Below are 21,932 nucleotides of genomic sequence, written 5' to 3'. Positions count from 1 at the left end.
GGAAGTCTCCATCTGCTTCCAGATGGAGAGCTCCCAACTTGGTAGGCATTGTGCAGCTATTCCGTCTTTCCTTCCTTAATGGATATTCTGCGGTAAGGAAACAAAACCCAGAAGTGGTGGGAAAAAACATGGGAGAGTTATAAGTGGAAAACATCATCTGGGCCCCGTAAAATTCCATGAATTAATCAGGGTAATTGCACAATAAAAGCCTTCTCTGGAAACATCTGTAGAGCTGGTACCCAGCCAATGTAATGTTAAACATTTATTTATTATATTTATACTCCACTTTTCAGGCAAGGTTAGTTCCCAAATAGGATGACCACTTATGAATGGCCAAAAAAGAGGAAATACATTACCAAAAAAGAGGGCAACTGAGTACACCAATTTACATAAAATCTGCACATGGTAATTCAGATGTTTAGATGCACATTTAGAAAGAATTATAATTTAAATAGAAATATAGTACATATCAGCATAGCACAAAAGACTGTGATTAGATGACCGGTGTGCCTTGCTTAGTCTGCTGTCCAGGTGCTGCTGATGGGCAACTTCAAGGCCCAGCTCTTCCTTCGGATGGTCCTTTAAACCCAGAGTGGATTCACAGCCCCACTGATGTTGGGGCCACCAGCCTTCACTGCCTCTGAACTATGTGTGACTTAAATAAAGTAAAGTAAATAAATAAATACATAAATAACTACCTTTGGTCTGCTTCATCAGTTAAAATGACAATCTCACAAAAAAAGCACAGCATCAATAAAATACAATAAAAGTAGGCATGACAATCTTCAAAACATGGTCTGCCTGGCTAGGCAAAAGCCTGCTGGAACAGAAAGGTCTTTGCTAGCTGGCTGATAACACCAAGAGAGGGGGTCAGCCAAACCTCACTGGACAAGTCATCCCACACTTTGGGTGCTGCCATAGAGAAGGCCCTCTCTCTACTCCCTACTCCCAACCACACATCCACCATAGGTGGGACACAGAGAAGGGCCACTCCACCAGATCTTAGACATCTGAACATACAAGGCAGGGAGAGAGGACAGTGGAGGTGGTCTTTCCCTCCCCATCCTCCTGCCCTGGACATTTTGCTAGATGGGCTTTTTAGCCCATCTAGCGAGGGTGCTTCGGAGGGAGACGGGAGGAGGCTGGATGAGGCTAAGGATGACTGGAACAACCCCCTTCCTCCTTCTCTGAGGTTGCTTTTCTGATCTCAGAGGGCAGCCAGCATGGTTCTTTCCATGCCGGCTGTGAGGGGGCAGGGGAGGGAGGTCAGATCTCTGACTCCTCCTTCTGAGGTCAGGGCTCTGTGTCTGTCCTCGGAAGGCATAATCTGAACAATCCTATGGTCCCTTGCCCAAGGACCATAGGATTGCTCTTTCCATGTTTTAAGTATACTTTCAGGCATGTCTAGGATCATGTTTTAGATATGCTACAGAAATTATTATTTTTACATTATATAGCATCATATGATCAGAAATTCAAGAAAACAGAAGAAATTGAATACAGTGTTGTTCTGAGGGTTACATGGTACAATTTGTATGCGGTATAGTGAAAGCAGTATTAATCCCTTTTCCGAAAGCTGGAACATTATATCTACCAATCATGCCAGGTACAGAAGGGAGGAAAAAAAGCCCTCCCCATCAACAGATGCTAGTAACTCTCTGCAATTTCTCTGTCACTATGCTCCAAGCCTTGAGGGTAACGTTTTGTTGCAATATCATGAAATTAGATCTCTAGGAGATATTCCCATTTAGCACATTCCTCAGATAAGGTTGCGCTTTCATCTGCTCTTCAGCTAGAATAGTCTGCTGCTGCTACTTTTTGGCCAACTTCCTAGTTATTTTTAGGCAATCAGCCAATGTGCATGAATTTAAATGTGCATGAATTTAAATGAATTCATACAGGTAAATGAAAGACTGGTGTTTGCTTATTAAATCCATTCCCAGTAAGGCAGCTTAAACCACTTGACACATCAGTGGATTAGACCACTTTGTGAAATAAGGTACAGCATACAGAATATAGTAAGAGTACAGTATAAAGTAGGCTAAAAAGAAATGAAATTGATTTAACTGAAATTGGATGCGCTGTGAAGGTACTTTGATTCCAGTTAGGGTGACTATAACCTGGTTTGTACATCATGGTGGTAATTCCTCAGTTGTTTAACTGGGGATGAGCACCATGCATGAGACACTTCCAATTTTAATCAACAACCCTGGATCACCCTGTTCCTGGGTTGTTTCATGATGTCCGAACCTGGAACCGCTGGGTACTTTATGGCTAGGTAAACAACAATGACCTATAGTTTGTTTTTGGTTTAACTCTGGGTTATTAAACCCCTAAACAACCCAGAGTTCCTGGGTTCAGATGTCACGAAGCAACACCCTGTTCCTGGGTTGTTAACTAAAATCAGAAAGTGGCTCATGCATGACTTGACTGTGGCAATTCCTGGGTTAAACAACCCAAGAATTGCTGCCGTGATGTCCAAACCGGCACCATGGGCCCTACTTTACAGAGGACCATCCTCTATTTGAAGGGCTGTCAGAAGACAGTTTTCTGTTTGAAGGTGTTCTCTATTTGTCCAGTCCAAATCTGGTTTAAAGATAAAGAATCACAAGAAGGGTGAGCAGCAGGGGCCTTGAAGTTGCCCATCCACAGTGAGCACCTGGACGATTGAGCGAGCAGAGCAGGCGCAGGCACTTGGTGACAGCTCTCCTCACTATAGTGAGATGTATTGTATTTCTATTTAAATTATAGTAAATATTTCTATATTTGCATCTATACATGAAAATTAGCATTTGCAAATTTGATGCAAAATTGTATCCTCTTTTTGTGGGGGAAGGTGTTGCATTTCCTCTCTTTTGGTGATGCATATGTGGCTACCCTAATTCCAGTACACCTAATGGTAACTAAGTCTGAATTATAGCATCTTTCCCAAGACATCAGGCGCAGTCCAGACAGAAGAACAAGAATATTTGCTTATCTCTGTGACTGTCCCATTAAAATCAAGAGGACTTAAAAGGTGCTTACCTTTGTCTTGATCATGACCAAAACATCTTACCAGTGGGCTGATTCTCTCTCCCTCTCTGTCTCTCTCCGTCTCTGTCTCTCTCTCACACACAAATACAAATCACTGCCATCACCAAAAGAACCTGCACTTTTATAGTAATATTTTCAAAGCAAATACTGAATCTTACTTGGCAAAATCTAATAATATTGTTTCTTAAAGGATGCATAGTTGGAGCACATATTCAGTTGAATGAAAAAGGGAATGGACGACGCTGAGCCTTTGCCAGTACCAACACAACTTAATTCCGAAAGCCTCATTCTGATATTTTGTAACTTTGTGACCTTCTGAGTTCCTACCTCCATTGCGCTTATGTAGCCTCTATAGATAAAACTAGAATGTTAACCATGTGCAAATTCTGAGGCTTTCATAAAGCAGGAAATGACTAGTCATTTTAGTATTCCAGACTTCAGCATTTTCCTTCCCGTTTTTGTTGATCTGGAGACTCGGTGCACTTCCCTTTTTTGTGCATGGTGCGTATCATAATAAAAAGAAATGTAATCACCGGTGAAGACATCGTTCTTGGAAAAAACAAAACATCAGAACTGACTTGTGACAGTCCTCTGATACCCTAAAACAGGCCATGGCTGCCCATTTTAAATTGCTGTTGGAGCTGGTTGATTCTGCAAGGATAAGATGATGAGAAGTAATCTGTGAGAAGTAATTTAAAACTTACATATGTTTGCTATGCTAGAGAAGAGGTAAAACCAGGTCTTGAGATTCTCTATAGTCACTAGGGATGTCAGAGAATTCCGCCACGGATCTCGGTGAGTTCGAATGCCAGTGCATTCGGCCCCCCGAAATCCGTGGCGGAACGGCCTGCCACCCCCCTGCCCACCGCGGATCCCCCCTGGGATGAGACTTACCTGGGGCGGATGTTCCGGACGGCGGCGGCTCCAGCGGCGGTGGCGGCTGGTCTTCTGAACGGCTGCCGCTGCCACCATTTGCGTTCCTTATTTTTGGCCGTCTTAGTCTACGTAAATATTTACGTAGACTAAGATGGTGAAAATAAAGGGGAACGCAAATAGCGCCCGCTACGCTATTTGCGTTCCCCCTTATTTTCGCTGTCTTAGTCTACGTAAATATTTACGTAGACTAAGACGGCCAAAAATAAGGAACGCAAACAGTGGTGGCCATAGCCACTGCCATTTGCGTACGCGTTTTTTTTTTTTTTTAACCCAGACGTGATAGGCTACGTAAGTCTTTACGTAGCCTATCACGGCTGAATACAGGGACACAAACGGCAGCGGCTATGGCAGCCGCCATTTGCGTCCTTGCTAGCCAGCGGCCGGATGTCCTGCTGCTGGTGGAGCCGGCTGGCGGCTCTGCAGAATCCCCGCAGAGCGGAGCCGGCCGGCCAGGATTCTGGGGGGAGGTGCAGAGCGCCTCCCCCCCTGGCAAGAATTCTGGGGGGAGGGACGGAGCGCCTCACCCCCCAGCGGAACCCGGCGGAGCCAGGTAAGCAGGGTTTCATACACCCCTAATAGTCACTGGCAGCACAATCCTATGCATGTCTACTCAGACGTAAGTCCCAGGTAAGTGTGTGTAGGCTTGCAGCCTGAGAAGCCTATGTAACAAGCAAAAGAAAAAAGAAAAAAAGAAAAAGCACACCCTAAATTTTGCAAGGAAGTTACATTTATCCTTTATTATTTCAATTCAAGCAGGTGCCAAGGAACATAACTATGAGTGCTTTGGGTTTTCTTAGGTATGAGAGATGTGAATCACCATGCTTTCCCATTCTGCATGGGAAGTGAATAGAGGTATATGAACCCCACTCACCCGTCCGGTTGGGGCATCCGCTGGGGCGGGGGAAGGCAATCCGTCCCTCCCTCTGGAATCCTCCCTGGCCGGCTCCGCTCCGCGGTGAGTCCACAGAGCCACCAGCCAGGCCCATCCGCAGCCAGACTTCCGTCCACTGCCAGTCTGTGGACACAAATGGCGTACGGAGTAGCGGATGCCATTTGCATCCCTGCTTTAGTCGTGATAGGCTACATAAATTTTTATGTAGCCTATCATGGCTAAAGCAGGGACGCAAATGGCGTCTGCTACACTGGATGTCATTTGCGTCCGTAGACCGGGGCAACAGACAGCAGAAGACGGACCTGGACCGGCCAGTGGCAGGTAGGGTCCGTCCCGGGAAAATGTCACAGGGTGGCGGGGGGGTAGTCCGTTCCACCACAGACTCCGGGGTCTGGATTCTAAAGAATCCGGCCTCATTGGAGTCCGTGGCGGATTTTTCCGCCATCCCTAGGAGTGGACAAGCCTAGGAGTGGACAAGCATCCCTCATTGAGGAGGGGGTTGGACTTGATGGTCTTCTAGGCTCCTTCCAACCCTACTATTCTATGATTCTATAACATTCCACATATCTGTGAGCATGTGTGTTGTACACTTCTCTTCCTGAACCACTTCTCCTGTGCTGGAAGCAAAGTTACCATTAGAAAGCTGAGAGGGGCAGGGGGCTAGGGGGGAGCAATAGGCTGAATCTACACATAGCAGTTTTACCATTATCGTACTGCAGTGATAACTATTTGTGCACATGACACCAATGGGCACCAATAGTTATCACTGCAGTATGATAATGGTAAAACTGCTATGTGTAGATTCAGCCTGAGTTCGAGCAATCTGTGCTGATGGCCTCAATGTAACCTAGGGATGGACAGACTGTGTAAAATCTGCTCCGTCTGTGTTTGGTCGATTGTCAGGCGCCTTTTGTTCCATCATCCGTTCACAGGTGGATTCGAAATTCTTTTTCACCATGCAGAAAAATATGCAAATAATTCTGTAAGAGGTTTCACAACAATTTAAATCATTTACCTTAGTACGTAACATTTAGTGTATTGTCCCCCATCGTCAATGTTTCCCCACATATATTAACCAGTCTCAGCAGAAACGTGCGTATTTTTGTATGAGTAAATATACATAAGTTTTGAAAAGTAAAAAAAAAAAAAAAAGATCTGGAAGTCCACAGACTCCGCATGGCCTGAGGAGGTTGGTCAGCAGTGGATTCTGCAGGTCAGATTCTTAGTAATATGAGCTCATTTTAGTCCGTCTTGAATATCTCCACCAATATTTCATTCCTCTAGGAGTGGTGGCAGTAAGGAAGGTGCTCTCGCAACGCACGTTTAGAGGCCATTGAGACGTCAGGAGGCACTAGACCCATCTACTTCCTCTACACTCTTCTCTGCATGCTTGGAAATTCAAAGGCATCAATGGCAAGTTGGGCCATGCCACAGATTTCAAAATGTTTTGATAAGCATAGCTACTGCCTGGACATATAACTGAGGGACCGTGTATGCTGTGGAGGTAGAGTCACTCTTCACGAGACAACATTCCTCCCATCCTACTACACAATTACTTATCTACCTCTAGTTCACACATCCCACCATTTCATGGGCATGGGACTAGTAGTTGATAATAATGCTTACAAAAACTGCAGAGAAATAATTACTGAATGAAAACAAGGATTTTTGAGCAGGAACATGGGGGTGCTTCTGGTGTTGGTGCCTTTATTCTTTTTCCATATAGGTTTTTCACTATTTAATTAATATTTGATTATTAAATAAATACATATTTATAGGACACCTTTCTGATGTTGAAGCTGCCCTACCTGCAAACGCTTGCCCATTCACTTCAATGGAGGGGGTAGCTTAGTGCACATGCAGGTTTGCACATGTGGTGAAACCTTTCCAAATGAAGGAGTAAGGCAAGCCCGTATATGTAAATAGGAATGCAACTGGGCTCTGGATCAGGACATGGATAATAAATGAATCAATATGGTTGCTACAGAATAAACGGGATCTGGTGCAGTTCTATCTCTGCTGCTAAGTAGGTCTGGGTTTGGCCACTACCTGGGTAAGAATCTCATGTGCACCACTCCTTGGAGGAGGGGTCAGATACAAACTGGTACATAAATAGCATAGCCTGCCCAAACCATTTCTTTATTTCTAGAGTATCTAGGTGCCCAACAATTGTGGCTGGATATGTTAAAAAAAAAAAATCCCACTGTATTATATATTATTATTTTGCTGAACAACTTAAGTAGTGGTTTTATGTATGATGTTACTTTTACACCTTGTATGCAACTCATGCTGTATATTAGTGTTGCTGTACTTATTCCATAAATGTCTTGGATTCATTCAAGACAACCACAATGCAGACTGTGTGATGCCAGGTGCAGATAAAAAATGATCACACATGGAACTAGCCGAGTTCCTTAATATGAGAGCATCAGCAAGCCTATACAGTAGATGATGAAGGAGAACAGTGAATTTATATTTCATTGATAGAAATGCCTTGTAATGGTAATAAGCTTGATCAGGCTAAAATACGCATTCAGATTTGACAAAAGCAAGCCAAAACAAAGAGAAACTTTAACTGAAGGTTGAAGCAGTAAGGACAGTGTTGAAGAGTGGTGGAGAATTAAATTGAGGTGGTTTTTTTAAAAAAAAATTCCTATGAAACCATCTCAAGCAACCTTTTATTGATTTGCATGTTTGTATTAAAATTAATAAAACAGAACTTTTAAAGAAAAGTTTGCCATAAGAGAGCTAGGTCAATCAAGTCTATGAGCGACATTGTTGATCATGGTGTTCAATAAAAGAACATTACCACTGTAGCAACATTTGTCTATGATATGAAATGATATATTGCTTACCTTAGACAGGGGTAATATGGCTGAATGCCCAAGGAGGCACTTGGCCACAAATCTAAGAACTTAAAAAATAGAAAGAGGCCAAATACTGGACTGGAAACTGAACATGCTCAGAAGCATTAGAGACTATTGGTAAATCGTTACTTTGGGCAACATCCAACCAAAATTGAGCACTTTTACATTCCATTGATTTCAATGGAAAGTTAAACATATGCTTAACTGTTTTCCATTTAAATCAATGGGACCTAAAAATACTTGACTTTGACAAGAATTATATCATATGCATATAGCACTCTTTCATTATGCAAGGCATATTACAAACTCCTGAATAGTTCTTTGTATACAAAAGACCTCTTTTTGAAGAAAGAGGAACTATTCTTGAGAGATGTTTTCCTTAGATTGTGAACACCTTGGGAGACAGAACAATTAACATTTAGAAAAACTGCTGTAAGCTGCTCTGAGCCCATGGGATAGAGCAAGATGTAATTTAAATAAAATGGGCCATGCCATATACATTCTCTAGGACAGCAATACCCACACATTATATCTTAGCTGTACATTACAAATACATAGAGCCCATGTTTCAAGTCCAGTCTTCACGCCACAGAGGAGATTTCCTGTGCAATTCTATACATGTTTATTCAGAAGTAAGTCCCACTCAGTGGAGTTTAATTGATTGATTGATTGCATTTATACCCCGCCTTTTTTCCTCTTGCAAGGAACCCAAGGCGGCTTACATTATCCTCCTCCTCTCCATTTTATCCTCACAACAACAACCCTGTGAGGTGGGTTGGGCTGAGAGTCTGTGACTGGCCCAAAGTCACCCAGTGAGCTTCCATGGCCGAGTGGGGACTAGAACCTGGATCTCCCAGCTCCTAGTCCAACACTCTTGCCACTATACCACACTGGCTCCTAGATGTGTGCATAGGATTGTAGATTCAAGCTGTAGTCCTATATGCACTAGCTAGATTTGTTAACCTACCACAACATGGGAGTTTAGGATGGAACAGCAGACCACAAAGCAATTCAACACCCATGTTGGCTGGGAATTATGGGAGTTATAGTCCCATACATCTGGAAAAGGCACCAGGCTGGGGAAGGCTGCTGTATTTGATACTCCACAGTAAGCTGAGCAATAAGTTTAGGTGGTGGTGTTGAGCCAAGAGAAGGAGAAGGAACCCAGACAACTTGGAACGGATTGTGTTGCTTCAGCCTCCATGTAAACACATATTTGTAACAGTTCCTTAGGTTTTTGCAAAGAGTCATCAGAATCACAGCATTTTATAGAAAAACTTGGCATGCAGAAGGAATGTAATGCTGCCCTGTGTTCAGGCTGTGAGCCAGACAGGGAGTCCTATCCACGGAAACGGGGCTTGCCCATTGCTGGCTATGGAAAGGAAATAAATCTGTGTGAGTCTGTGAAGCTACATCATCAGTCACAGACAACAGTGAGAGTCTTCTGCACGTGGGACTCTAGGCTACCTTGGCCCATATCTTTTGAAAATTTTAAAATAATGTTATTGGTTTATATATTTATTTCTAAAATTTAAGGAAGTACTTTCATAAAACAAAGGCAGTAAAACCCTCAATATAGCTGTAGATATGAAACTCTTTATTAAACCCTTTATGGCTGCAAACCTATATACACTTACCTGGGAGTAAGTCCCATTAAACTCAGTAAGGCTTATTTCTGACGATACATACAGAGGATTGTGCTGAACTTCTCCTCAACTCCTAATGTTGTATCTACATTTTTACACACTGAAAGCACAACCCTATGCTTGCCTATTCATTTGCAAGCCCCATTAAGTTCAAAAGTACTTACTACCAGTAAGCATTTATAGGATTTCAGCCTGAAACTAATTTAATACTCATTACATCCAGTCAGGGAAGAACCTCCAGTTCTGGAAACTGTAGTTCAATGAGGGTGGCTAGATATCTCTAATATAGAACATAAGAACATAAGAAATGCCCTGCTGGATCAGACCAAGAGTCCACCTAGACCAGCATTCTGTTCACACCGTGGCCAACCAGCTGTCGACCAGGAACCCACAAGCAGGGCATGAGCACAACAGCACCCTTCCACCCATGTTCCCCAGCAACTGGTGTACATAGGCTCACTGCCTCTGGTACTGGAGGTAGCACATAGCCATCAAGACTAGTAGCCACTGATAACCTGAAAGAGAGCTTCGGCTATTGGGCAGTATAGAAATGAAATAAACAAACAAACAAACAAACAAACAAACCTTTGTCTCTAGGAATTTGTCTAAGGCCCTTTTAAAGCCATCCAAATTGGCGGCCATCCCTACATCCTGTGGTCGTGAATTCCATAGTTTAACTATGTGCTGTGTGAAGAAAAACTTCCTTTTATCTATCCTGAATCTTCCACCAATCAGCTTCATAGAATGATCGCGGGATCTAGTATTTTGAGAGAGGGAGAAAAATGTCTCCCTATCCACATTCTCCACACCATGCAAAATTTTGTACATCTCTATCATGTCTCCCCTTACCCTCCTTTTTTCCAAGAAATCCCAGCTGTGTAACCTTCTTTCATATGGGAGATGATCCATCCCCTTTATCATTTTAGTTGCCCTTTTCTGCACTTTTTCCAGCTCTACAATATCTTTTTTTAGGTGTGGTGACCAGAACTGGACACAGTATTCCAAGCATGGTTGCATGATAGATTTGTATAGGGGCAGCATGATATTGACAGCTTTATTCTCAATTCTTCTTCTAATTATGCCTAACATGGAGTTAGCCTTTTTTACAGTGGCCACACACTGGATTGACATCTTCATTGAGCTGTCCACCACAACTTTAAGATCTCTTTCCTGGTTGGTCACTGCTAGCTCAGACCCCTTCACGCTATACATGAAGTTGGGATTTTTTGCCCCAACGTGCGTCACTTTACACTTGCTTACATTGCACCACATTTGCCATTTAGATGCCCATTCTCCCAGTTTGGAGAGATCCTTTTGGAACTCTTCACAATCCCTTTTTGTTTTAACACTAAATAATTTGGTGTCATCTGCAAACTTGGCTACTTCACGGCTCACTCCTAATTCCAGATCATTTATGAACAAGTTGAAAAGCATTGGTCCCAATACAGATCCCTGTGGGATCCCACTATTTACTTCCCTCCATTGGGAGAATTTACCATTTATTCCTACTCTCTGCTTTCTGTTCTTTAACCAGTCGCTGATCCATAAGAGGGCCTGTCTTCTTATTCCATGACTGCTAAATTTGCTCAGGAGTCTTTGGTGAGGGACTTTGTCAAAAGCCTTTTGGAAGTCCAAGTAAACACAATAGAGCTCTCAGCATCCTCTCCAGACTACAGTTCCCAAGATTCTTTGGGCGAAGCCATCACAGTTACATTAATATAAAACCACTAAAGCTTTGTAGTGTTTTAAACATACCCTGGTTCAAGTTATATGAACTGATGACAGCTCCAGGGAACCTGGAGCCAAGGCCAGCACAGCTAAATTGTTGATCGCAGTTCCTAGGAACACCTAATATGGTTGTACAGCAGTGCATGCCTTGTGGAAGAATTCTGGTTGTACATACCTTTATGTTTTGAACTGCATTATTAATAATTATTGTTTACATTTCTACTTCACCTTACGGATGAAGCAATTCCCAAGGGGAAAAAATCCATATACGAAACAACTTTGTGCTGGAACTGTATGGAAATAGAGACATTAAACATTTGATTCAGCATAACTGAGCTCTCATTCCATTTTACTGTGTTCTGTTGTAGTATAAGCAAACAATGACCAAATCAGGATTGAGTGATGAGATCATTTTACTATGGCAAATGGAACCAAAAACATCTCTGAGGAAAATAATAAAGGCAATTATTATCTAGAATAGACTATTGGAATAAATAGGATCTTATTCCTAAGTAATACCATATGATGGTCAGAGAAAACCTGTCAAGGCAAAGCAAGCTGACAGTGGTAGGGTTCATACAAAATGCTAAACCACGGTTTAGTGCAACGTGCACGAGCAGAAAAGAACCTGAGCAAAGACAAGCCACAATACATAAAAGAGAGAACTGGGTCTTAAACCGTATAACTGAGAATACCTACATTAAAAAACAGGTACTCCTGTTAGTCTGTTGCAGTGAAAACAACTGAGACTCCTGTGTTATCCTTAAGACCAGGGGATTTATGGTGGTATAAGGTTTGGTATAACCAGTTGGCAAATATTCATGGTGGAGGGTGGAGGGTGAATGTATAAACTTGGGTCCTCATCCAGTCAGAGAAGCCTCACAGAGCACGGTAAGGCTTACAATCCCCTTCATGGATCACTGCCCTCCTTCATGGATCGCTGCCTTGTTGTGGCGAAGGGGCTTGCTTAACTCAGTGAACCCATAAGCTATGCCGTGCAGGGCCACCCGAGACGGACAGGTCATGGCAGAGAGTTCTGACAAAATGTGGTCCACTGGAGAAGGAAATGGCAACCCACTCCAGTATTCTTGCCAAGAAAACCCCATGGAACGTATCACAAGGCTAAAAGATATGATGCCGGAAGATGAGCCCCTCAGGTCAGAAGGTGTCCAATATACTTCTGGGGAAGAGCAGAGGGAATTTCCAAGTAGCACCAGAAAGAGTGAAGCGGCTGGGCCAAAGCTGAAAGGACACTCAGCTGTGGATGTGTCTGGTGGTGAAAAGAAAGTCCGATGTTGTAAAGAACAATATTGTTTAGGAACCTGGAATGTCAGATCAATGAATCAAGGTAAGTTGGAGGTGGTCAAACATGAGATGGCAAGATTGAACTTCGACATCTTGGGAATCAGTGAACTAAAATGGACAAGCATGGGCGAATTTAATTCAGGTGACCATCATATCTACTACTGTGGGCAAGAATCCCTTAGAAGAAATGGAGTAGCACTCATAGTCAATAGAAGGGTGGGAAAAGCAGTACCGGGGTACAATCTCAAAAATGATAGAATGATCTCAGTACGAATCCGAGGCAAACCATTCAACATCACAGTAATTCAAGTCTATGCCCCAACCACGGAGGCCGAAGAAGCTGAGGTTGATTGGTTCTATGAAGACCTACAACACCTTCTAGAACTAACACCAAAAAAAGATGTCCTCTTCATCATAGGGGATTGGAATGCTAAAGTAGGAAGTCAAGAAATCACAAGGATAACAGGCTAGCATGGCCTTAGTTTACAAAATGAAGCAGGACAAAGGCTAAGAGAGTTTTGCCAAGAGAACACGCTGATCATAGCAAACACTCTTTTCCAACAGCACAAGAGGCGACTCTACACATGGACATCACCAGATGGTCAATATTGAAACCAGATTGATTATGTACTTTGCAGCCAAAGATGGAGAAGCTCTATAAAGTCAGTAAAAACAAGACCTGGAGCTGACTGTGGCTCAGATCATGAGCTTCTTATTGCAAAATTTCGGCTTAAATTGGAGAACGTAGGGAAAACCACTAAACCATTCAGATATGACCTAAAACATAACCCTTATGAATATACAATGGAGGTGAGGAATAGATTTAAGGGATTAGATGTGATAGACAGAGTGCCTGAGGAACTATGGATGGAGGTCCGTAACATTGTTCAGGAGGGAGCAACTAAATCCATCCCAAAGCAAAAGAAATGCACAAAAGCAAAGTGGCTGTCTGATGAGGCTTTACAAGTAGCTGAGGAAAGAAGGGAAGCAAAAAGCAAGGGAGAAAGGGGAAGATATACCAATGCAGATTTCCAGAGAATAGAAGGAGAGACAAGAAGGCCTTCTTAAATGAACAATGCAAAGAAATCGAAGAAAACTATAGAATGGGAAAGACAAGAGATCTCTTCAAGAAAATCGGAGATAACAAGGGAATGTTTTGTGCAAAGATGGGCATGATAAAGGACAAAGGAGGCAGGGACCTAACAGAAGTAGATGAGATTAAGAAGAGGTGGCAAGAATACACAGAAGAACTATACAGGAAAGATCTTAATGTCCCTGATAGCCATGATAGTGCGGTCACTGAACTTGCGCCGGACATCCTAGAGAGTGAAGTCAAGTGGGCCTTAGGAAGCATTACTAACAACAAAGCTAGCGGAGATGACAGTATTCCAGCTGAGCTATTTAAGATCTTAAAAGATGATGCTGTTGAAGTGCTGCGCTCAATATGCCAACAAATTTGGAACACTCAACAGTGGCCACAAGACTGGAAAAGGTCAGTTTATATTCCAATTCCAAAGAAGGGCAATGCCAAAGAGTGTTCAAACTACCGTACAATTGTGCTCATTTCACATGCCAGCAAGGTGATGCTCAAAATCCTACAAGCTAGGCTTCAGCAGTATGTGAACCGAGAACTACTGGAAGTACAAGCTGGGTTTCGAAGAGGCAGAGGAACTAGAGATCAAATTGCCAACATTTGCTGGATCATGGAGAAAGCAAGACAATTCCAGAAAAACGTCTATTTCTGCTTCATTGACTATGCTAAAGCCTTTGATTGTGTGGATCACAACAAACTGTGGCAAATTCTTAAAGAGATGGGAGTACCAGACCACCTTACCTGTCTCCTGAGAAACCTGTACGAGGGTCAAGAAGCAACAGTAAGAACTGGACATGGAACAACCGATTGGTTCAAAATTCGGAAAGGAGTATGACAAGGCTGTATATTGTCGCCCTGCTTATTTAACTTATATGCAGGGGACATCATGAGAAACGCCGGGTTGGATGAATCACAGGACGGAATTAAGATTGCCGGGAGAATTATCAACAACCTCAGATACTCAGACAATACTACCCTAATGGAAGAAAGCGAAGGCGATCTAAAAAGCCTCTTGTTGAGGGTGAAAGTGGAGAGTGCAAAAGCTGGTTTGAAACTCAACATTAAAAAAACTAAGATCTTGGCATCTGGCCCCATCACTTCCTGGCATATAGAAGAGGAAGAAATGGAAGCAGACAGATTTTATCTTCTTGGGCTCCAAGATCACCGCAGACAGTGACTGTAGCCATGAAATTAAAAGACAGTTGTTCCTTGGGAGGAAAGCTATGGCAAACCTAGACAGCATAGTAAGAAGCAGAGACATCACTTTGCCGAACAAGGTTCACATAATCAAAGCTATGGTTTTCCCAGTAACAACGTATGGCTTTGAGAGCTGGACTATAAGGAAGGCTGAGCGCCGAAGAATTGATGCTTTCGAACTGTGGTGCTGGAGAAGACTCTTACGAGTCCCCTGACTGCAAGGAGGTCAAATCAGTCAATCCTAAAGGAAATCAACCCTGACTGCTCATTGGAAGGACAGATACTGAAGCTGAAGCTCAAATATTTTGGCTACCTAATGCAAAGAGAAAACTCCCTGGAAAAGACCCTGATGCTGGGAAAGACTGAAGGCAAAAGGAGAAGGGGACGGCAGAGGATGAGATGGCTAGATAGCATCACCGATGCAATGAATATGAACTTGAGCACACTCCGGGAGAGAGCGGAGGACAGGAAGGCCTGGCGTGCTATGGTCCATGGGGTCACGAAGAGTCGGACACGACTTAACGACCGAACAACAACAACAACAACAACAACGCTTACAATGCTTACTCAGACATAAATTCCAGTGTGTCCAGTGGGGCTCACTCCCAGGTAAGCATGCATAGGATTGCAGTGTTAGTTGCATATGGGATTTTACTGATAACTCTTCTTAGCTATTTTAAATTGTTTTACATTTTATTTAATTCTGTTGTAAGTTGCCTTGACTCTTTTTTTTCTTTTATTTTGAGAAAGGTGTCTATGAAATTTAATAAACAATGAATAATGATTATTCAGATGGCTTTTAAACTGATTGCTGAATCGATTAAATCAGCATAGTTTTGCATATGAATACAGTTCTGGAGAAAAGACGCCTACTTGCTTTGTTTTTTAGATCATGAAGGCCAGGAAGGGGAAAGACTAACAGTGGTTCTGAAATATTGCTACCTTTTGTATTTCATGCCCTCTTGTTTACAAACTGTTTTGTTTGGTTTTACAGCTTCCTTGCTCTGCATCCATGCGCACACACACACACATACACACACACACTGGTGCCAGTGGAGGCTTTTTTCCACCGCTCTGCAGGGGTGGGTAAATTTTGGAAAACACATAGTTGGGTGGTAGGGAGGGCTGGAAATCCCCTCTATCCGTAATGATCCTGATCCGTAATGGGGCCCTGTGCGCTTACTTGCCAGTAAAAAAGAGAGGGACAGATGCACTCTAAGTATTTAACGTATTGTATAGTTTCACCCACATAACCCTGCCAACTGATCCCTTGATGCACATGATAAAGTAGATTCTAGTCCACAAAAAACTATACTGCAAGATAATTGCTATCTTATTTATTAATTACATTTATATCCCACCTTTTCTATGAGGAGCTCAAGGTGGTGATCACTTTATCCTCATAACAATCCCGTAAGGTAGGTTAGGCTGAGAGATGGCTGAGTAGGGATTTCAATCCGGGCTGTTGGTTGTTTATGCTTCAAACAGTTGCTTAATCATTATCTACTTCGAAAGCAGAGACATTTCATATTAATCATTGTACATGTTTAATTTGTAAAAAAAAGAAGTGCTGTGGCAAAGCCTACTTGGGTGATTTTGTGGGTCTCTCAGAGACCAATATGTTGTTTTTCACCTACTTTTGTGGATGATTTCCAGCTTTTAAGCTTTTTGAGGAGTACGGAATGTCATTCTAAATCCTCATACACAAACTAAAAGATAGCTTGTCTTTAACAAGCTCAAAAAGGTCTGTCCCTAAAAATGCTGTATTGAACAGACACAGTTTAGATTTCACTACCCTGCTCAGCTGTGGTTTTTCCTTTTAGTTTTCAGATCAGCTTGGATGAAAACCCTTTGTAGAGAGATTAAATATGGGTTGATTTATGGTTTGGCACATAACCTTTCTGGAACCTCGAGGTCAAAGTAAAAAGTAAGAGCGCTGCATGAAGCAGATGACATTTCCTTGCAGCAGAATGAAAAGGCAGAGCCCCACTGAGATGACAGGTCCCAACAGTACATAGCATTCTAACTTTATCCTGGTAACAGAGTACTGCATGCTGGGATATGTAGTCCCTACAAGTCATAACACCATGGAAGTTTTAAAAGTCAAAATACGAGCTGATTTTTTTTGCCATTTGTAACAGTCACTTAACTTATTTAAATCTGTGTGTGTGTGTGTGTTTGTGTGTGCGCGTGTGTATTGCCCTGTGAAAAATGCCAGTGTGGGCAGGGAGTTATGCTTCATATTAAAGCTAAAATCTGTTGAAAATTACTTTTCAGATAATGCAGTGGGCTGTATTTTGGGAATTTGCATGCTGTCATAAAACTCACAAATGTGAGAGGAGAAGGGACATATTGATATTGGAGACACCCAGGACCATATCCAGAACTGCCAACTCAAGTGTATTCCCAGTAAACCTACAGAAAGATACATCCAGGAAATCTTCATTCATTTCCATCTCAGTTTTGATTCAGCTGAACTTGATCCAGAACTGAGATGGATTAAAGATAACCAACTCTTTGTTCTCATGATATTTAGTTCATGTTACACAGAGGTGGGTACAGAATGTTATAATGTTATGCTATGTGTCTTGATATTTGTCTTGTGTCCTCCCTGCTGAGGTTTATATGCATCTGAAGCAGTGTGTTGCATTGGTTACTGTGGAGGATAATTTTGCACTAGTTCAAGGGCATGTGATCTTGAATCTACCTTGCTGCCATCCTCTCTGCTACTCTATGCATGCATGGCTCCTTGGCCATGATGCTGGATTTGCGTTCAATGTATTGATTTGGTACCCTTATGATTTCTTAGTATGAGCAACATCCAGGGATCTGGTTGCTAATTTCCTCTTCCCCTGGAACTCATTGGGGGATGTATTCCTGCCCCCCATTGTCACTATGCCACCGAGGTTTGGCAGCACAGCAACAGAAAAGGTCTGGTTTTTCTGCAGCTTGTTTTCCCTAAACACAAGGGAAAATCAGCCCTTTTTTGGGGGGTTGCTATGGTGCTAAATTTCTGTGGCAGTAGGGTCATGGTGGTGGGGTCACATGCAGCCCATGGCGATATGTTGCCCACCCCTGATTTTTGTGGGGTCCTATCGCTAACTGCAGCGGGACCTTTCCCCCAACTCTAGGACAGAGAGAAGACGGTTGTGTGAGACAGGCAAGGGAAGGTGCATGTTGGGATGTCCATGGGGATGTGTGATGTCCTGACTGAGGATGGGAGGAGCAATATCAGAGCAGTTAACACTGTGACCTTGTGGAAATGTGCTGATATCAGGGTGGTATAGCAGCTACATTAGGCCTATGTCAGAGTGGTTGTGTGACATCAACATGAGGGTTTGCTGTTTATCCTGTGGAGCTGGGCAGTGTCGTGTCGTGTGCTTAGTCTTGTCTTTTGAGCAAATGCTCATATTTTGGGAGCACAGTTTTGCACAGATGCATGATGAAGCACCAGTTTTTACTCTGTAGATCAGTAGTTTTCAACCTTTTTAGACCCAGGTCCCTCCTTTATTCCAATGCATTTGAGGATGAACTTCTTAATTTTTTTACATATATTTATATAGCGGTAGTGCTGCTGTTGAGGCCTAGCTTAGGTAAGGCTGCAACCTGTAGTGGGTCCAGCCTAGCAGTTGAAAGCCAAAGCTGCAAAAAATGGTTATACGTACATCACCCTAGTCCTGTCTACACCCCTTAGGCCCCATGCATGCATGTTGTTAAGACTATCCAGCAGCATTCACTAAATTGTACCTTTGCTTAAGATTCCTTGGATGAGGACAACACTGGTGCTGCCTAGCTGCACATATCACAAGTGATGACTTGGATATTATCCTCGTGCAAGGGCTATTCATTGGTGGCATACTATCCTGCATTCTTCGACAATAGGGCTGTTCAAACAACACGCTAACCCACACTCAGTGGTTGGCTGGGTTCACACGTAATGCTAACCCATTGTGGGTCGTGTTTGGAAGTGAACCATGGTGGATTAGCATGTCATGGGTGTGTCCCCCCAATACTGGTAAATTACCCACCTTAGGTACCCACCCTCTTCAGTGAGGGTAAGGGCCCCTAGGGTGGCTTACTGCATTATCTGTCAGGTGCTCCATTTTAAATCTGGCCTCCCTGTAGATAAATGTGGCTGTCCATAGAAATGGCCACCTAGAAAGTTCGGAACTTCTGGCAACCCTCTAGCTGGCGTGGGAGATTTCTGTGGTGGAGATTGCCTAGTGATGGCTACAGTGGCCAATGTGACCTGATTCTTGCCACAGTGGTCACTGGGATATGTGGCCGCAGTGGCAGGAGAATGATATGGGAACCATGCTGCAGGAATGGGTAAGGGAACCACACTGCCCTGCTTTGTTCCACGGTCATGTGGGGTGCGTGTGCATCATAGTTCCCTTACCCCTCCCTGCAGCATGGTTTCCCTATTCACCCTCCCCCTGTGATCATGTGAATGTGCCTGTTGACTGTGGGTTTTTTCTTGAACTGTGGGTTAGTGTGTTGTCTGAACCCAGCACATTTTCTGTAGGGTGGCTTGTTAACCACCCTGAACAACTCAACAACAAACCATGGGTTCTCAAGGTGACTTGAGAAAAATTAGCCACGCTGCATTCAGTCGATGGGTAACCCAACCTGCAAGATGTTTACTAGGATGTTAGTGCTACTCAGAGCCACTTCACAGATTAATTTAAAAAAAGATATATTCCTAATAGGTTGTAAGTATACGCCTGTAAATGTAAAGTCTAATGCAAAACAAGGTCTTTTGCAAAAGTGTATCATACAGGTGCATTCAACAGGAAGCTGTGTGATTGGCTCCATATAGCTCCACACTGAATGTATGCTCAGTGGCAACAACACCCACCGTATTGTGTGTAGGTAGCAATCCAAACTCCTTCTCTAGGCAATTGTTGCTTTACAGTTCATCCATGTTTACCCAGAAGTAAGTCCTACATTCCCTGGGCAACCAGGTAGGCGTGTATAAGACACCGACCTTAAGACGATTTACATCTTTGCCTGTTCAGCAACCAAGCCCACAAGCTTACTCAGGTTACTACACACATGGTCCAGCAGCTCATTTAGCAGACCACCCCAACCTGTCAGCCAGTTGACCCCAGTAGCTTATATGAACAAAGAATATGATGATGATGATAATAATAATCCATATCTACATCCCCTGAACACCTCTGAACAATTACGACTTTGCCCAGTATTTCCAGGGAATTCATTATCACGCCGCCCCCTCTCGTTTCCTCCCCAATTGGTTCAGTCTGGCTAACTGTACGTCTTTAATGCCACCCACACGTTCTTTTCCAGTGTTCACCCCTTACTTTTTGGAGCCAGTGGTTTAGTCCGGGACCTCTGCCCCGGCAGAAAGCAGTAAATCAAACTGCTGCTCTTTGCTCCGACAAGTTCCATCGCCTCAATTCCTTGCATACGCCTCGTGCGCGCGCCCGGGCGGGCGGGGGCGCGCTCCGTCCCTCCCTCCCCCTTACTTTCCCCACCACCCCGCTTCGGTCCAGTTGGGTTGCCTCGCGCTGGATCCTCGCCCCCACCCCCACCCCCACCCCGACGGTTAGGGCGCGCGCCGCTAGCGGCAGGCGGGAGAACGGAGCGAGCTCTCCCGTGAGGAGAGCCTTCATGCTGCTGCTGTGAGATGGCATCATTTTGCTGCGCTGTGGCGGCGGCATTAGAGGAGGCGGCCGAGGCGGCGGCGGCGGCGGCGGCGGCGGTGCCGACGGTCGGGAGCAGTGCCGAGGGCTGAGGGGGCAGCCCTCCGCCACAGCAAGGGGGCAGCGGCACCACCGAGCAGCTGGGCTCCGAGCCACGGTAAGACCCGACGGAGGGAGGGACACGGCCAGCTGGACGGACGGACGGACGAATAAACAAGGCTGCGTAGCCGCCGCCGCCGGTCTGTGCCTGGCGGTGGCCTGACGAAGACTCCCTGGGAAAGGGAGCGGGGCTGGTGCTGCGGGAGGGAGAGGCGGAGGGGAGGACAGGAGGAAAGGCCGAGGCGCGTTATTGCTAATTTGGGTGTCGGGGCGGGGGCGGGGCTCTTCGTTTCCCTCTTCAACTCCCCCCCCCCCCGTGTCTTGTTTGTACGGGTGGGAGAAGGGGCGCGATTTGCCCCCGACTTCCTCTCCCTGCCGCCCTCCTTGTTCAGGGACAAGCCTGGAGGGCAAAGGGTGCCTGCCTCCCCTTTCCACCGCTTCCCACTCCTGGCCTGGTGTCACCTTGTTTATGCATATCATGGCTCTTTAACTGACGGGAGGGGCGGGGGGAAGGCAGGCAGGCAGGCCGTGGGAGATGGGCCAGCTTGAGGGTTGAGCCTTGAACCCTGTGAGCGGCGTAAGCGCCCAGGGCGGCCCCTGTCGCTTGATCCGATGGAGAGCAGGATATTAGTTACATATTGCTTTCTGTTTACCTTTCTTTCTGTGAAGGGGGGCGGGGGGAGGAAGAGGCATTCTCACTTTGGTATGACCTACTGTGACTCTGCAACCTGACACCTCCTCTCTCTTTTTTGTTCCATCCTGCCATCACACCTTTGCTCAAAAATACTGCCTAAGATTGCTTTTCTCTAAGAGTCAGAGTGTTTCCACTAGAATTATGGAAGGCCTGGGACCGTTGATTATAATCCCCCTCTTCCACCATATATCTGAACAGGAGGGGATTTGTAGCTGGATCCTACACATGCTTAGTTGCAAGTAAACCCCACTCACTGAGTTGGAAGGGACTAACTCTCAAGTAAGTGTGCATATCATGAAGCCTTTAAGTATGGCAATAATAAAAACAAATGCTCAAACGAGTGTTTTGCAATAAACAGTTAAAGGGGTTCTTCTGAAAGTTGATCAGAACAAGGAAGGGCCTAGATAATAGAGGCTTAAAGTACTTCAGTGTTGAGTTGAACTGTGATGTGAATGTGACAGTGTCTGTTCTTTCAAAGTATTATATGAGGTTGGGGTTCTATCTCAAACCGTTGCCAACTCTACTGGGTTGATGGTTATTAATCAAGTAAATTTTATTTGTGAATCTCTTTAGTGTATTTGTGCACTGCTAACAATTTGATTTTTAAGTCTGTAGTGTGAGTAGAATATGTTCTTTATGTGCTGTCTTTCTGTCATGGAAAGCATACATAGGAGTTCTTCCATCAAGGCACTGATGAGCGCAATTGCTGGATGATGTGCCTTTGGGTTCCAAGATCATGGCTTGGAACCTAAACACTAGTTCAGATTTTCATTTTT

At 44.1% G+C, this 21,932-nt stretch overlaps 1 protein-coding gene and 1 long non-coding RNA gene across 8 annotated transcripts in view; one reads left to right on the top strand and one right to left on the bottom strand.

Moving 5' to 3' along the window:
• Nucleotides 1–228: 228 nt before the first annotated feature.
• LOC146346808 (uncharacterized) lies at nt 229–20,154 on the bottom strand. Its single transcript, XR_014790076.1, has 4 exons — nt 20,022–20,154; nt 16,059–16,203; nt 3,361–3,684; nt 229–655 (listed from the first exon to the last, which is right to left on the bottom strand). It is a non-coding gene; the product is annotated as an uncharacterized LOC146346808 (long non-coding RNA).
• The window catches only part of WWP1 (WW domain containing E3 ubiquitin protein ligase 1), a 100,466-nt gene continuing 98,539 nt past the window's right edge, over nt 20,006–21,932 (top strand). For all 7 annotated transcript variants that reach the window (XM_084849190.1, XM_084849186.1, XM_084849184.1 and 4 more), the window contains exon 1: nt 20,006–20,520. The gene's annotated coding sequence lies outside the window, so the exon portion shown is untranslated. The remainder of the gene's footprint in view (nt 20,521–21,932) is intronic.

The sequence above is a fragment of the Heloderma suspectum genome, chromosome 4 (assembly GCF_057233095.1).
Source record: "Heloderma suspectum isolate Gila_16-S chromosome 4, 16-S_ref, whole genome shotgun sequence".
NCBI classification, from domain to species: Eukaryota; Metazoa; Chordata; class Lepidosauria; order Squamata; family Helodermatidae; genus Heloderma; species Heloderma suspectum.
This window is presented reverse-complemented; position numbering and strand designations above follow the sequence as displayed.